The 8,590-nt window shown below is 40.3% G+C and overlaps 2 pseudogenes; one reads left to right on the top strand and one right to left on the bottom strand.

Moving 5' to 3' along the window:
• Positions 1-1,439: 1,439 nt before the first annotated feature.
• On the bottom strand, positions 1,440-2,133 carry LOC141491941 (speedy protein C-like; annotated as a pseudogene).
• Positions 2,134-3,520: 1,387 nt separating this feature from the next.
• Positions 3,521-4,225, top strand: LOC141492296 (homeobox protein NANOG-like; annotated as a pseudogene).
• The last annotated feature ends 4,365 nt before the right edge of the window (positions 4,226-8,590 follow it).

Below are 8,590 nucleotides of genomic sequence, written 5' to 3'. Positions count from 1 at the left end.
TCAATGTCTAAGCATCCTACAGCAGTAGGATGAAGCAGTACCTGCTTCAGCCAACTTCATGAACTTTGGAACAAATTGTTTTCATCTACCCATTTCATCAGAAGTCTTCACATGTTTGGGGCAGATACCCCCATAATTTACTAATGGGTTTGAGGTCCTTCAGTTATCCTCAATCTGATTTAGCCCATCTGCCAAGAAGGTTAACTGAGGTGTGACCATTGGGTATGTTATAGCTTTTTGGAGCCCCACAAGTGATAGTTGAGTGTCAGGTAGACACCAAAGGTGGATGGGCAGCTCTGAAAAGGGCTTGTATTAACATTCCATCTCACCAAAGATGTCATACTTCCTTAAACACTCCATTCCAAGTTCACTGTTACTTATCAAGTTAAAGAAGGAAATGACAAATCAAACTACCAGTATTGGTATATTATGGTCCACAAAGTCATGAAGAGTTGGACATGACTGAACAACATTCCCTAGCAAGTAAACTTGAAACTTCATAAATTGACTTTTAAGATATCCATGGTCTTGCTTCATTTTAACTTTACAAAGTAATCTCATGCTACTCTTTTGAACATCCCAAAAGTTCTGGTCAACTATACTATTAATTCTATCCAATGAATATCATTGTGTGGGTTTTCCTCCTAAGTTTGAAATGCTCTCCTTTTTCTCCTATATAATTCCTTGTTGTAATGTCAAGATATTAGGAGACACCTTGTTTTCCAGAGCTAAGACCCAGCAAGCAGACTGTGCCCTGAGCTTGGCATAACTTACAATCCTTTGTGTTCACTCTCTTTGGCTGATCTTAGTAACAGCAAAATTGCAGAACTGGGACTTATGATTTCCTTATTTCCCAGGAGATCCTGGCCTGAGAGCTGGGGTTACAGTCAATATGCTGCCACAGAAAGTGATGAATCAAAGCTCCCAATTTTGAACAATCCCTGTGCTTGTAACAACTAAGTGAACTGAACCAGTGCCTCACTCCTATTCTGCCCAAGCTAACTCTGGTTCTGTACCTCACTGAACAATCAGGTCACACAGTATTAGACTATTAATTATCAGAGGTGGGATTTTGTCCTAGTTCCTGGGACCTCAGAGTCAGCCTTCTTCCCACTGCATCATATCTTCAATATCCATTCAGAATGTGTAATAAGCTAACATTAGTAAGGCAGAGTTAGAAGTGTGGTGGGAGAAGGAAATTGAGTTTTTTTCTTTCTCCGATTCATTAAAGAAGCAACCAAGACTATTGTGATGTCAAGGATAGGAGTTATACAGCAAGTAGGGTTGATGCTTAATATCTAGGAAGTTACATAAGAAAAGGAAGAAAGGAGGGCAGCAGTGATGCCAACCTTTGAAACCAGGAAAGGCAGTCAGCCTACACAGGGGGTAACTGCAGAGAAGAGCCAGCTGGCTGCTCTGACAGCTCTTCATCTTACAGACTACCAGGAAACAGGGGAGGAGCTGGCAACTGTCTCAGGTATGATCTGCAAAGTGTAGTTTCCAGGCTCTAACTGCAGCATTGGAGGGAGAATGAGGGAAAAGTTCCTGGGCCAAAGGACCAAGGGGCCAAGGAAAGAGTGAGAAGGGACAGAGTTGGAGGAGGCTTTTGGGGAACTTCTATTGGGGGTGGGAATGCTGTTTGAGTTCTGTTTAGGGAAAGGCTGTTTGGGAGAAATGGGGAAAAGCCCCACCAGAATAGCAGCCACAAAAGGAACAGCAGCTCTGTTCCATTTGCGACATGGGACATGACAGTAGGATAATTCTGGAGGGAGCCTCAATAAACCCTTCCCCCAACCCCACCCTGGTGGGAAAGTCATTTTCTGGTCCAGACCCAATGGGATGATTCTTTTGCCATGATCTCTTCACAATAGTGTTGACTCACAGTTCCCACTGCCCAATCTGTGCCCACAACTGGTCCCTCCAACACAGGAAGCAGAGCACGAGTTTCTACCAGCTCCAGCCCAGGGCCTGGTGCAAAGGCTCATATTTAGGGTCCTCAACATCATGACTTTCCTCAACATCATTAGGTAGATACAGGACTAAGAAGAGGTTGCTGTGGATTTATTCAATGAGCTGCAGGTCAGCTCTTGAGTAATAAATCAGGGCCATTGCCAAGAGATACTTATTAGAGATTTGAAATCTATCTGGTTTATATGTCAGCTAAGAAGTGGGGAAACAGAATGTAAAAAGATAGTTCTTGTCTTCAAAGAGTTCATAATCTGATGGGAGAGATAATAAAAACCACACAAACAAGTTATATGTAGAATAAATAGGAAATTGAACAGAGAAGGGACTAAAATTAAGAGAGATTAAGAAAACCTTCCAGTAAAAGATGGGATTTTTAGCAGGAATGTTAAAGAGGCCAGGGGAGCCAGTAGTCAGAGATGAGCAGGGAGAGCATTCCGGCATCAGGGATGGCCAGAGAAAATGTCTAGAACCTAAAGATTAGGTCTTCTTTTTCCTGGAATGTCAAGGAAGCCACAGTGCTTCTGGATCAAAGAGTATAAACATGTTAAAAGACTGGGGGGTGGGGTGCGACTAGGTGTCCTAGTGGATAAAGCACCGGCCTTGGAGTCAGGAGTACCTGGGTTCAAATCCGGTCTCAGACACTTAATAATTACCTAGCTGTGTGGCCTTGGGCAAGCCACTTAACCCCATTTGCCTTGCAAAAAAACCTAAAAAAAAAGACTAGGAGGGGACTAAGTTATGAAGGGCTTTGAATGCCAGACAAAGCATTATGTATTTGATACTGGGTGAGCCAATGGGGTTTATTGACTAAGATAGTGACATGATCAGACCTGCATTTTAGGAAAATTACCTTAGTGATTGAATGGAGGTTGAATTAGAGTGGTGAGAGAATTTGAGGCAGTCAGGGCAGTCCAGGCATGAAATAATGAAGTCCTTCACCAGAGTAACAGTATTATTGGAAGAGAGAATGAGGCATATTCAAAGTATATTGTAAAATGAAATTGGGTATTGGCAAAAGATTGTATATGGAGCATGGTAAGAGATAGTGAGAATTTGAAGACTACTCCTAGGTTGGGAGCCTGAGGGACTGGGAAGATCTTGTTACCTTAGGAAAAGCAGGAGGAGGGAAGCTTTAAAGGAAAAGATACTGATTTCCATTTTGGATATGTTTAGTTTAAGATGTCTATTGGATATCCCATTTGGAGACAACTGAAAAAGCAGTCTTCTTGACTCCAGAGCTAGCCCTCTATCCATTGTGCCCCTTTGTTGTCCAGTTCTTTCAGTTGTATCCTATTCTTTGTGACCACATTTGGGTTTTGGTTTTTGTTTTTGGCAACGATACTAGAGTGGACACCCTCCAGTTTAGTTGGTCTTCCTAGGCTAGCCACAGACTGTCATTTTTTGAGTCTCTCTTCCAGTTTTTCATTGAAAGGCTATTTTGCATTTGTAGTGTGTTTTATACTTAGTAAAAGCACTGTGCCTTCTATACACTAATCTCCCAGATTATGACTGGAATAAATTGTACCCCCTTGGGACTTCTGGACTTACTGGGATGGTTCAGGTTAGAACCCCTTCCTTCCAGCATCTCCCCTAAAGCATGACCTCCTATTCTCACTCACAGAAATACCAGCTGCTCTTACAGCATTCCAGTCAGAGTCATTTATCTCCCCAAGCTCTTACTCTAATTTCCAAATACAAAGTCCAGAAAAGCTCTAGCCAATGTACTCAACAGTAGATTCATGGAACAAAAATACCTCAACCCACCACAGATCTGAAAAGTGGTTGAAAATTTGAACCTTACTTACAAACAGGTCAAGACCTGGTTTCAGAACCAGAGAATGCCAGAAAGATACCATGCGGTCAAAAAATGGCAACAGTATGGTTCAGAATGGATCAACCATTGGGGAGTACATAAGCTTCTGCTCTTCATTTCACCAGGATTTTATGATGAATCCTTCTGGAACCCTTCCAGTATGGAACAACCAGACTTGAAATAATAATAATAAGTGGAGAGGAATAGTGGAGACGGCTCCTGTCAATGACTTGGAGGCTACCTTTGGAAATAATACTAGTGAGGTTTATCCCATGAAGCCACAGACTACTATGAGTTTTAATATCCCCCACACCACGGAATATCTCCCAAATTACTCCATGAAAATGCAAGTCAGAAGAGAACTATGATTAGGGGCAAACCAGTAATGCTCAAACACAATCCCAATGGGGTACAATTTATTCCAGTCATAATCTGGGATATTAATTTTTTTCTTTACCACTGTTTTCTTTTCTTGCCTTTCTACTATCTGTTATGTGACTGTTGTGGTTGGTTGATTTATATGAATGAAGACCATATCTTACATGCAGAGGGTCATAATCCATGGAAAGGAGCTTTTACTGGCTTATTCCAAAGTTTATAAGCTTCAGAATCCTGATCTAAATCACAGGAGGAAACATTATTATTTGATGAAAAAGTTATGAAAAATCATGTAATGAGAAAAAACAAGGTGGTGGGATTTGAATCCTTTGCTGTTTTTTAAATAAGGGCTTGGTAAAGTTTTGGTTAAAGCTTATTGTCTTTCTAGACTTTCATCCTTATTATATTCTTTTTTTTTTTGCAAGGCAATGGAGTTAAGTGGCTTACCCAAGGCCACACAGCTAGGTAATTATTAAGTGTCTGAGGATGGATTTGAGCTCAGGTACTCCTGACTCCAGGGCCGGTGCTCTATCCACTGCTCCACCTAGCCACCCCCTTTACTATATTCTTTTAATAAACAGATAAAAATCCATGCTTGTACTGTCCTTTTTGAGATTATCCCCTAATTTATCCCTGTAAATTTGTCTTGGTTGTACATTGTTTGCATATTCTATCTCCTATTAGATTGTGAACTAATTTGAGGACAGATACCATCTTTTATACTTCTTTGTATCTGCTGTGCTTAGCACAATGCCTCAAAACATAGAAGGCTCCCTAATAAATACTAGTTCATTTGGGGGAAAAAAGCTACTAGAGTGATTTGCCATTTCCTTCAGCTCATTTTACAGATGAGAAAACTGAGGCAAATAGAGTTAAGTGACTTGCACAGGATCACCAGCTAATTAGTGTCTGAGTTCAGATTTGAACTCAGGAAGATGAGTCTTCCTAATTTACCGCATCACTTGGCTGCCTCTAATTTGAGACTACTGCAATGATGAAATTCATTGAATTATAATTGTGCCAGTAAGGGGAATTCTACCCTTAACAGCAACTAATATTTATATAATGCTTACTAAGTGTGAGGCATTATGCTAAGTACTTTATAATTTTTATCTCACTTAATCCTCACAACAACCTTGGGAGGCAGCCACTATTATTATCCCCATTTTACACTTTTGGGGCAGCTGATGGTGCAGTGAATAGAGTGCCAGGCCTGAAGTCAGAAAGACTTCAGTTCAAATTTGACCTAGACACTTACTAATTGTATGATCCTGGGCAGGTCACCTAACTCTGTTTGCCTCAGTTTCCTTATCTGTAAAATGAACTGGAGAAGGACATGGTAAACCATTCTAGTATCCTTGCCAGGACCTAAATGGGGCCATGAAGAGTTGAACACAACTGACAAACAAAATTTATACTTGAGGAAACTGAGGTTAAGTGACTTGCCCAGGGTCACAAGTCAGGAAGACTTGAGTTCAAATCTAACCTCAGTACTAACTAGCTAGGTGACCCTGGCTAGTTAGTACTGAGGCTAGTTTTAAACTCAAGTCTTCCTTTCTCTATCCCAAGATTATATCTACTGTGCCACCTAGTTTTCAATATTTCATTCCTGATAAAACTTGGTGTTGTTGCTATTGAGTCATTTCAATCATGCCCAACTCTTTATGAGCCCATTTGGAATTTTCTTTTCAAGGAGATTGCAGTAATTTGCCATTTCCTTCTCCACCTCATTTTACAGATGAAGAAACTGATGCAAACAGGGGTGAGTGTCTAACAGCTAGTAAATCCCTGATACCAGATTTGAACTTAGGAAAATGAATCTTCCTGACTTAAGGGCTGGCTCTCTGTCTACTTTATCTGTGCTAAGAGTTTTGACTTGGCCTTTATAAGAGAGGTCCTATTGAGGGATGGTATCTATATCCAGGCAGAAACTTGGTTCCATGGAAAGGAGCTTGCATATATTCATTTGAACATCACATAGCAGCCCCAAGGGAGGAAGAACTGATGTCAGGTAGTTTGATGTGGAGACCTAGAATAATGTGGTTCAGAAAAATATACAAGCACCTGGAACAAGTCCAGCAAGGTCATGTGAAATCTCCCTTCCTTAAAGAGAAGGAACTTCTAGACAAAGTTTTAAAGAGAAAAGTGAGCACATTAGGAAGCCATGAAGTTGAGGAAGGACGTTTGCTTATATTTTTATAAGTATATCCTACAGTCCTAAGTCTGGTACTGTGAGATATGTGAATTGTTTAGGAGGGTGGGAACTACCAGAAGGGAAGACTATTTTAAATTATTTTTTCTCATGGAAAGAATGGAAGGGGGGGCAATATTATAAGGCTAGAACATTATATTGATCCTTATGGAAAGGAGAGACCCATTGGAAAAAGAACCATTGTTTTCACTGGTTATGGGCTTTGGTAAAATACCTTGAATTTGTTTGAGACTAATTAAAACCTATTCTGTATTAGATTTCTCACTAGCCTAAGGCCTAGCATGAGAAAGCTGAAGACCCCTTTCTGTGTGTTTGTGTGATCTGGGTGTGAGAAATGATGCTCATCGTGTTATTTAATGAAAAGTCACCAAGAATGAATCCAGTCTGTTTGAGTTCTGATCTGTCTCTTACAGATCTTACATTTACTCACTCCTGGGGAGACATCAATGAAAATGAAACAATCCCCATCCTAAGATGCTTATATTCTGTGGGCTGGGGAAATACATGATGATGATGATGATGATGATGCTTGTTCATTCTCAAAGAAGATCATGACATCAGGGAGGTGATGCCATCACATGCACATGAATTGGAGTTTAGTGAGGGAGTACTGTGCTAAGTCACCAGCCTCACTTTCTCCTCCAGAATCATTTGGGTCCAGTGGCCAGATGTGGATCAAGTGGACTGGAGATGACCCTGGATGCGAGGCAATCAGGGTTAAGTTACTTGCCCAAGGTCACACAGCTAGTGACTATTAAGTGTCTGAGGTCAAATTTGAACTCAGATCCTCCTGAATCCAGGGTCACTAGCTGTCAATACCTAAATAAATAGCATGCTATTGATAGTCATACCCAGCAGAAACCTAAAAGTATTGTTCCTGGTCATGCTTTGGGTTTTCTTTCCTTTCCTAGACCTAATCAGAATTTGTGCAACTCTGCCTCCCTTAAATCCAATTCCTGCATTAGTGAAACATCACCCTGTGATGTCATTGGTCCTCTGGGAAAAGGAAGGACAAACAACAACAAGAAGACTAATCTAATCATCAGACCCTGGGACAGGTAAGACTATTTATTTCAAGATACTTAAGGCAAGTAGAAGGCCTCATTGTGTTCTTATCTTGGTCATTTAAGCATTCAGAGGCAAAACATACAAATCACCTCTAGCGTAATAGGCTTGACTCAGAGTATGCTGTTTTGGTAGTCCCTCATTAAAGGATTCCAAAGTTATTAGATAACCCAGCACTGAGTCTCTTTCCTCCCCCTCCTTCCTTCAGAAAATAAAATACACTGATATCTCTTGATGGCATCATGGGTGCAACTTAAATTCTTAGGCTTTACATTATATTCAGAGAAAGAAAAACAAGAATATTTTGCTTTTCATGAAGATAGAACTAAGTACATTGCAAAAAGTAGTGATAAAATTTTGTTGTTGTTTAGTTTTTTTTTCAGTAATCTAACTCTTTATGATCCCATTTAGAGTCTTTTTTGGCAAGAGATGATACTGATTTTTTTTTTTGTCCTTCATTCTTGAAGAAGACCATGACAGCATGGAGGAGATGCTAGGACAAGCACGTGAATTGGCTTTCACCAGTCTCACTTCCTCCTCCAGAGCCCTCTGAGTTCAAAGGTGAGATATGAATCAAAATGAATGGAGATGGTCCTGAATTAGAGTCAATAAGAGTTAGATGACTTGCCTGGGGTCCAACAGCTAGTTAGTCTCAAGTGTATGAAGCTGGATTTGAACTCCTATCCTCCTGACTGCAAGGCCAGAGCTTTATCCACTGTGCCACCCAGTTGCTCCCTCCTGGCAAATATATTGGAGTACTTTGCCATTTCTTTCTCCAGCTCATTTTACAGATGAGGAAATTGAGGCAAACATGTTTACATGATTTTCTCAGGGTCACATAACTAGCATGAGCCTAAAGTTGGCTTTGATCATGTCTTCCTGACTCCAAGTCTGGAACTCTATACATTATGTCATCCAGTCAACCTTAGTGACCATTCAATTGTTGCTGAATCCCTCTAGGAAGAAGTAATCTTTTTGTATCTATATCATAGCTTTTAGAATTAAAGGCAACTTCCATGATCATTAGGGTCAAAACCTTTGTTTTATAGATCATAGGATAATTTTTTGAGAACTAGAAGGGAACCCTGATTAATTTAAGTTTGAATTCCACTCCCCCATTAATATGAAAACTGAAGTCTCCATGGAGCAATAAT

This window comes from Macrotis lagotis, chromosome 6, assembly GCF_037893015.1.
Source record: "Macrotis lagotis isolate mMagLag1 chromosome 6, bilby.v1.9.chrom.fasta, whole genome shotgun sequence".
NCBI classification, from domain to species: domain Eukaryota; kingdom Metazoa; phylum Chordata; class Mammalia; order Peramelemorphia; family Peramelidae; genus Macrotis; species Macrotis lagotis.
The sequence above is the reverse complement of the archived record's forward strand: the minus strand, read 5'-3'. Positions and strand labels throughout refer to the sequence as shown.